The 9,122-nt window shown below is 37.6% G+C and overlaps 1 long non-coding RNA gene across 1 annotated transcript; it reads left to right on the forward strand.

Annotated features, from left to right (window-relative positions):
• The first annotated feature begins 5,758 nt into the window (after nucleotides 1–5,758).
• On the forward strand, nucleotides 5,759–8,172 carry LOC146327325 (uncharacterized). Its single transcript, XR_014769933.1, has 2 exons — nucleotides 5,759–6,016; nucleotides 7,124–8,172. It is a non-coding gene; the product is annotated as an uncharacterized LOC146327325 (long non-coding RNA).
• Nucleotides 8,173–9,122: the final 950 nt, after the last annotated feature.

Below are 9,122 nucleotides of genomic sequence, written 5' to 3' on the forward strand. Positions count from 1 at the left end.
CTCAATATGGCACTAATAATTAACATGGTATTGTAATGTCAATTATTGACCTCAGTTCTTTGTATGTTTGTTATACTGATTACCTTTGTGATGTTATTGTGATGGTCCAGTGTGTCCCCGGCCGAGTGTGAGAGGTGTGTCTGGCAGTGTTAGCACTTATATGCCCTACCCAGCGGAGCAAGCTCCTGATCCTAACCATAGTAATTTACTTGCCTAGCCCCAATTGGAGTAGACAGAGGTTGATAATTTCCTCACCGAGGGATTTGAATCCTAACCACAACCATTTGGATTATTATGGATTTTAAATTGATTAAGTCTGTTGTGGGATTCTTTATATAATTGACAAATGCTAAAAAGAACAATGCAAATAAGTAAATACAGGGCAAAATAATGTAGTAGTATCCAAAACGGTTTAATATAAATTCATGTATTTACACAAGGATTTAAATCAACCAATTCATGAATGTACAGCATGAAATGTAAAACAAACAATTCATATATATGGACAGTAAGAGGTTAAAACATACACAGTTCATATATTGAATAAAATATAAATAAGGGACACACAATTCATGAAATTAAAATTAATTCATGGTAGAAAAGGTGTAAAAATCACATTTGTCATTTAGCCCAAGGACTCTTATTTTGAAGGGAGCCTCAGACCTTAGAGCCGGATGTGACGTTGTCATCTTGATTTCACCTGGCCAATCGAGGGCTGCCTTCCGGACTCGGCCGACGCTACAGCTGGTGAGACATATACACATTTTGTGCCTGAAGAAGGTATTTCAAGGCCGAGACGTCGCGCACATTAGCTTTTTAATAAAAGCTTATTTTGTCACGGGCCATCAAGTGTCTTCTTTGACTGCGAAAAAGCAGCTTGTGCAAGACAATTAGCCTGTTGCTAAAATTAGCACAGCGGAGCTGAGGCAAAAAGAAGATATTACATGTTGTTCCCAATTGTGTCCGCCAGAGGGTGGCCTAATACCATTTTTTTTAGACAGAATTTGAGGAATTGTGCTCACATTCTGTCTAAAAAATTGGCATAATAGGAAAAAAGGAACAAAAAGGAACAGACATGATTATTTGTTCATGAAAAAAACAAATTTGAGTGTTTTCATTAATAATAATAATAATGATAATAATAATAATAACGATAATAATGATAATAATATGATGAGCGCTTTAATTAATTAGTTAGCTAGCGCAAAGAGCCATGAATTCAAGCACCTCCGATTTTTCATGCACTTAACTTTTTGCTCCAAAATTCAACTTCTCTGGACTAATTTCATCTTTTGTGACTCTCTTTTAGAAAATAATTATGATATTTTATTTTACTATTGCTTTAGAGGTTTTGCGGAGGCTGTAAACTGACTCTCCATGTGCTGCTGAATTGTTTGACGGTTCACTTGATAGGCCGTGCAGTGACTCTTTTTGTCCAGTATAATACCATATACATTATTGGTTAATGCCATCTCTCTCTTCCACTGATCTATGAATAATAATAACATACATAATAATTAACATACATAACTTACAACATCTTGAATTTTGTTTTATTATTTTCATTTGCAGAGGTATACATGTAAATGAGTGTTGATCTGTGTTTGTGCACTTGTTCTTAACAGGAAACAAACATGTTCCAGAGATGGAGAGACAAAACTCACAGGAACACACCACTACTATCTGCTCTATAAAGCTTAAACTGTGCCAGGTAAATAAGAACAGCCTCCTCCCATGCATGATATGTGTCTCTTTTTTATTGTGTATTAGTGGTATATAAGCATGTAATGTACACTGTCTGTATTGTGATTTTTTTTATATGCATCAATGGTGTAACATTTTTCTCTTCCTCTCACAAGGCTCTGACAAGATGTGAAGTTGGACACACGTCAATGAAGCAACAAGCAACATCAGCAGTCATCTTGAGCTGGAGTCAAACATGCTGTAAGTCAACTTTACAGTTCATAGATTGTGCATACCATTAGTATGAGCAATAGTTATAATGTGAAAACATTTAAAGGTTCAGTCACTGCTCCTTCTGTTTTGCTCTGACACTCAAGTGTTAAACAGAGATTTCTGTGATGCACATGTGCAAAACCACAGACTGTTATGGTATATGCCAACTGTCATATCCTTTTTTTATGGTTGTGTGCTTGTGTCCTTCATGAACAACAAACAGAAATCAAGGAGGGCTCCAGCAACATTTGACCATGCTTTGCACAGCTAAGCCACACTGAGAGGCTACGACGAATACACCTGACAACTGCCTGACCTGTACCTCGTATGTGACTGTGTTTTTCTGTCAGTCATGAACACTATAGTGTTACACCATGACTCTGAAAACTGCTGATTTCCAGACATGGCGCTAAAGTTTCCTCTCCTCTCCTCTCCTCTCCTCTCCTCTCCTCTCCTCTCCTCTCCTCTCCTCTCAGGGACAGGAAAAGGCAGTGCAGCTATGTGCATTTTACTCAACATTGATTGCTAATCTTCAGATGGACCCAGACCATCTGTACGTATCCTATATAGCAGGGCTCCCTTAACAGGCGGACCGCGGTCCGAGTCCGGACCCGCACGCCGTCCTATACGGACCCGGACCTATAACCAATAAATTCTTAATAGATTTTAAATTTTGACAGGACGCTTCTATTTTAACTGGCGCAACTATTCTAGTCTTTCCAGCGCTGGTTTAGGTGATCAGGAAACGCACAGACCAATTGCAGAGAAGCTGCGTGTGGAGGAGACTGTTGTTGATGACGGAGTTTATTACAACAGTCAAAACTAACGTGATGGTTAATGACATCGACACCAACCAGATGCACTTAAATTAATCCTCACTTTCTACTTTGAATAGATTTTTATATTCAGTGAGCAGGCTTCAAAACTTCTACGTCTGCACTCACACTTTTACTTAAAGTGTGTTGTGAGTGTGTAAACAGGGAAAAGGTTCAAATTTTCAGATCTTTTTTTTTAAACAACTGTATAAGGAGGCCTATATGTAAAACAGGAGAGTCTGTGTTTCTCTGTGAGAAACTTTCAGATCTTCTCACAGCGGAGTGAACAGGTGAGGGAGGGGAGGAGGGCACATTGATCACTAATCAATCACTGATACCGTCGTCATCTCGGACTGATTAAAAAATAAAAATGACAAAATTGGCGACAAACCAAACCTGGGTGTCCACACAAATAAGGTCTTTGTGTGAAACACTGCAGAGTGTAACATCGTGCTGTTTACAGACAGTCTGCTGTCATTAGTTTGTCAGAGAGACAAAGAGGGTCGTGTCTAGAAGGGAACCCTAGACCTGCGAAAGATTGCGCGAGTTTGATTATCTTAGTAGAAATAACGAACACAAATCTCGCGAGAGTTGTGCAAATAAAGAGTTAGAGGTTCTAGCCATGCCCGAAAAAGGTGCGCAGCTCCAAAAATAGAAAATCATATCGTGGTGTTGATGTTTTTAATGTGGCGGGCTGCCATAAATAAAACACTATTCACTGAAACACTGATCACTGACCTGCTGTGATGGAAAAAAATACTCAGATTCTTTACTTAGGTATTTTTACATTGTGGTATTAGTGTTTTTACTTAATTACAATTTCAAAATTTTGCATGTTATTGTTTCCTTTTTTGAAAAATCAACATTTTTATTGCTGTTGTTGTAACTTTAATGGTATTCTTATTGGTATTTTTTGATGACTAAATACAGACCTGCAAAAGTCATAAGAGAAAAGGAAAAGGTGGCATGTTGGTAAACCAGTCCCCTGTCCCCTGGAGGTCTGGGAGGATCCTGCTCCAGAAGAAAAATGTTGTGATTTTAACAAGTGAACAAAACATCCTGGTGACTGTTTCAGTTAAAAGAGTTAGTTCCATCTTCTGTTTGTGGTTTCTGCAGACATTACTACCTTAACTTTTACCTTTGTACTTGGAAAAATAAGTAGAAAGTAAAAAGTAAAAACAGTAAAAGCAAATCTACAGTAAAAGTAAAGTTACTTTACTGAGTATTTTTATTTTAGTAATTTATAGTTGCTTGTAGACCTGTCTTATCTTCTCTTTTGTATTGTTCTTAAATAAAGCGAAAGTAATGTAATAGAAAAAAATGCAGAACACGCAATATTTTTTATCTGATTACTCAATTAATCGCCAGAATAGATAGATAGATAGATATAATAGATTATGCTTTAATTTTACTGGTCTGGCCCACTTGAGATCAAATTGGTCTGTATGTGGCCCCTGAACTAAAATGAGTTTGACGCCCTGCTGATGTAGACGCTGATACAACTACTACACTACTTCAGTATATATCACTCTCATAACACAAGTTAGACATTATGATGTTCCGGACCTTTGCTTTAGGAAATTTTCTCTGACTGGACCTCTTTGAATTTTAGTTGAATACCCCTGCTATACAGGCTTGGTTTTGAATAGAGTTAATACTTGTTCACTGTTAAATGTGTACTTGTTTTCCAAATCTATTTGTGATGATGTGCTTCATATTTTTTTTCTGTTTGCCCCATTATAACATTTATAATGAGATTTTTCTTGTCTACAGCCAACGCTGCGTTGAGAGAGTCTGAGAGTCCTGAACGGCCAGCCGAGATACGTCTTGTTTATCATCAAAGGAACCACTGACAATACTTCTGGTAATAGTAGTTTGAATGGTAGTAGTAGTTCTGTTAGAGCAGTGAAACTGAGTATTTTTATGTGTGGGGGAACCTATAAATTTAGAAATGAGTTGATAAGAAATTCAGAGTAGAGACTCTGTTTAAGCATTTAAAAATCTAGATCAATTAGGACATGCTGGCTATGACTTTTCTCATTCATAACAGTCATTGTTTTTTAAATTCTTAAGCAACAAACAGTCAAATGTTGCACATAATTCAAACATTATTATATCATGAAGGTAACTATTGAGTGTTCATTATTGCACTAAATTAATGTTATACTGCTTTATAAAAAACATTAGTGTGTGTGTTTCTGTTGTTTCAGAATGGCTGGACCAAATAAGCAGTTTGTAGCAGAAGCAGAATTCAAACATTGTGATATTATAAAGGCAGCTATTCAGCGTGGGGTCAGCTTTCTAACAAACATTCAAATATTCTACATAATTCAAATATTATATTTACATGGCAGGTATTCAGTGTTGCGTCAGGTTTTTAAGTAATATTCAAATACTCTACATAATTCAAAAATTATATTTTCGAGGCAGCTATCAGTGTGGCATCAGCTTTTTAACAAAAATCCAAATGTTCTACCTAATTCAAATGTTACCTTAAAAAGGCAGCTATTCAGTGTGGTGTCAGTCATTCTACAAACATTCAGAAATTCCATAGAATTCAAACTTTATTATATTTTAAAGGTAGCTATTCAGTGTGGTGTCAGCCTTTCTAACTAATATTCAAATATTCTACATAATTCACGTATTATTACATTATCATGGCAGCTATTCAGTGTGGCTTTAGCTTTTTAACTAATATTCAAGTATTATACATAATTCAAACCTTCTTATATCATTCACGCAGCTATTCAGTGTGGCTTCAGGTATATTGTTGCAGCAAGCCAATGCAGCATTGCAGCTTGGCTTCAGCTTGTTGCAATCACAGTCGTAATTTCTTTAGAAATTGCTTTTCTAGTATCTCTAGTATCCTATTTTACTCGACCCTAAATTCCTTCAGGGTTCCATCCTCTTTTGTAAGAATGAGCAGTTTTTGAAGCAGTGTGACCTTCTGACCTTTCCTGAGAGCCCATGCAGTACATGTTGGTAGTTAAGGTTTTTTTTTGCTTTCATTACTTGAGGTGTATTTCACCGTCAATATTGTTATTATTTTTATTATTGTTAATAGTGATTTTGAGGACAGTTTTGCTTTAATTTTTGGTCTGAATGCCTTCCTTTCAATATTATTTGGGTTTATTACATTGACACCAGGCCTTTTCTCTGTATTTCAGAATGGTCTGGTGTAAGTGAAGACCTGAGCCGGTGCAAGCTGCATCCCCCAGCAAGGTGAAAGGACTGCCACAAAGGAGGTGAAACGGCACAATAGCCGAAGTTATAAAGACATTTTTTCTTTATTCTGTGAGCCATATGGCTTCAAAATTCAAATTCTCTGGACTAATTTCATCTTTTGTGAATCTCTTTTAGAAAATAATTATGATGTTTTATTTTACTATTGCTTTAGAGGCCTTGTAGAGGCTGTAAACTGACTCTCCATGTGCTGCTGAATTGTTTGGCGGTTCACTTGATAGGCCTTGCAGTGACTCTTTTTGTCCAGGAGATGGAGCCAAGCTATCAGTAATCAGTTATTTGACTTTTGCTCTTTCTCATCAAACAGCTACCCTGACACAGTAGGACATGCTTTTCTATCCCCTTTTCCTTCTTTTTTCCCTTCTTTTATAAATTTAATTTAATACTGAAGGTTTTTTTAATTAGGAATTAGTCTCCATTAGTTAATTTTTTTTTACACATTTATTCTAATTTTTTTTAGTAATAATTTATTTTTCTTTGCATTTATATTTTAGGGATTTATTTGTTTTTTTGTGTGTGCGATTTTGGATCGTTGTCCCGACCTCTTCTCAATTTGATATCTTCTAGATATTATCACCTCACCTGAGATATAGGTGTGCTGAATAATTAATTGGTGCATACAGCACTGGATAGGAAGAGGTCAGGTGACGATCCGTGGCTGCTCAACCATTTACCTTTTATTTTTAATGGAGCCTCAGGAAAGGGCCATCCAATTAGAGATTTAATCTCACCGCAGGTCACAAATGTGGTGTATGCTATAGTGGGAAAATTATATGCTGAACTGGTCACTGTTGTTCCTCATAGTTACTTCTCATGTATTGTCAGGCACTAACTGGTTACTTGTCCTTGAACACACAGCTGTTGTCCCTTTGGAACAACAACGTCTGATAACACAATCACATCCTGACTCTCCCACTAAGCACTTCAGGTCCATCCTGACCCAACCTCCTTCATCTCCTCACCCTATAAGACAGATTTACATAATTGACTCATTATCAGTTCCTTTCACACTTTCCGTGTGACTGTGTACTGATCCTTTGCAAAGCTCTATTGAAACACCGCATCAAACACCAGACAATCTTGGTCATGGTGTCTGTCTTCATTTTCAGATTTTCCACCACAATTTGGTGTCAGAAGTGGGATTGCTTGTCTGAGGGTTTTTGGACTCGGGGTCGAGGGCGGTAGTGCACACCCTGAGGAGATATTCCCTTCAGCCTCAACCTCCCCACAAAGATGAGTGAGAAGGAGGGCCTGAGACCAAGACCAGACTCACTCAGCGCTGCGATTCAACAATTCTCATTGGTGAGAATCTGAAAACTTATTTAATTTACTTTTAGAAAAGTAGAAGAGGGGGGAAAATCAGGAGACTGAATGTAATTTTCTGAGCACAGAAAGTTTCAGTATAAGACAGTTGAACAAACTGAGGAATTGCATGAGAAAGAAAAAAAAAGATACCGAACATAAGAAGGGCAAGAGTAAATTCACAGCAGATTGGAGAGCATATAGTTTATGGAAGGAAAAGCACAAAGGAGGAACAGAAAAATACTGGTCTGAAGTTCAGAAAATCTTCAAATACATTTATCTCCCTATCACCAGTGAGATCCAACATGGGGGAAATGTACTCAAAGTCCTGAATTTCCCTGTGATGGAGACAGCAGGGGCTGGCTCACCTCCCATCACCATCAAATGGAGGTGTAAAGTTTGCCACTGAACTGACTGTGTTTTGACATTTCACAAATGGTGAAACAACGTGCATAACATGGGACAAAAGGACATGCTGTGCATGCTGAAATCTCAAAGCGGGAGAGAAAAAAACAGAGAGAAAGATCTAAATATGGCAGCATTGACTATGTTCCAAGGACATTCTGTGGAGGTCTACGTACAGCTGATCCAGATGTTTGTTTCCATTGTGGCAAAAAGGGACATTGAGCCAAACACTACCCTGAGCCAAACACTAGACTGATGCAACTCAAAAGATGATTGACTCGCGGCGGAATCATGGGACTCAATATCTGACCATAATGTTCAATATAACCCTGTTTTGAAGGTTTATCGACAAAAATTACCTTTGTTGTCTACATACTCAGATGTGTTCAACTGGTACCAGACACACAACACACATTTGCCTATTTACATAAAGCATGTGACATCACAAACACCCCAGCCTTTCAGAAGATCCCTAAAACTGATATTGGTCTAATCAGAGGCATGCAACCAATTGTGATCACACCAAAATCTAATTAAAGGCCCTGTCAACCATAATATCCACTCAACAAAAAAAATAAAAATAAAAATAAAAAATAGAGAGAGGCCATCGACGGTATAACACTTGATTGAGAGGCCATCGATGGTATAACACTTGATTAAGGGCAGTTGTAATCATTCCCTGTGAAAATTCTCCTGTGTGCACACCAATTTTCTCAGTTAAAACAAAACAAAAATCAGCCAAAAATTCAAAAGAAAGTTTGAGCTAATTAAATCTGTCACCAGGAAGTGCACGATTACAATATATTGATGATTAAATGATTCGTGCTTTAACTCAAGTTCAGTGTGAAAAAGACACAGTTGAAACATTTGGCTGAAGAAGGTCACAAAACTAGCTCGTCAAAACTGCAGTTTGTCCTACAAGTGACATTTTTGGGTCATGTGATCATATCTGAGGCCAAATTCCTCTCCCAAAAAAGAGTAAAAACATTTCAAACATTTTCAAATCCAATCATAAAGAAACAAGTTATGTCTTTTGTGTTCCTATTGCAGGACCTTCATTCCCAATTATGCTGTCCTCGAGACACCCCTGAGCGCAATCGCACACGAACGAGGCCTAGAAGCACATAGTAAAGTGACATGGACTGCTGATGCAGGATAAACATTTGTTGACTTAAAACATGTCCTTCTGAAGACTCTGATGACTCTAACTCTTGGGTCACCAGATCCAAACCGACCTTTTACTCAGACTGTGGACAAAGAGTGTTCAGTACTCTAGGATGACGGAGGCAGACAGAGACCTGTAGCCTACTTTTCAGCTAAACTTGATGCTTTAGCTACAGGAATTCCTACTTTTTAAGGTTACTCTAAACTAACTCACCTTGTTCCACATGTTGTTTCATT

This window comes from Lutjanus erythropterus, chromosome 4 (assembly GCF_056507025.1).
Source record: "Lutjanus erythropterus isolate fLutEry1 chromosome 4, fLutEry1.hap2, whole genome shotgun sequence".
NCBI lineage: Eukaryota > Metazoa > Chordata > Actinopteri > Lutjaniformes > Lutjanidae > Lutjanus > Lutjanus erythropterus.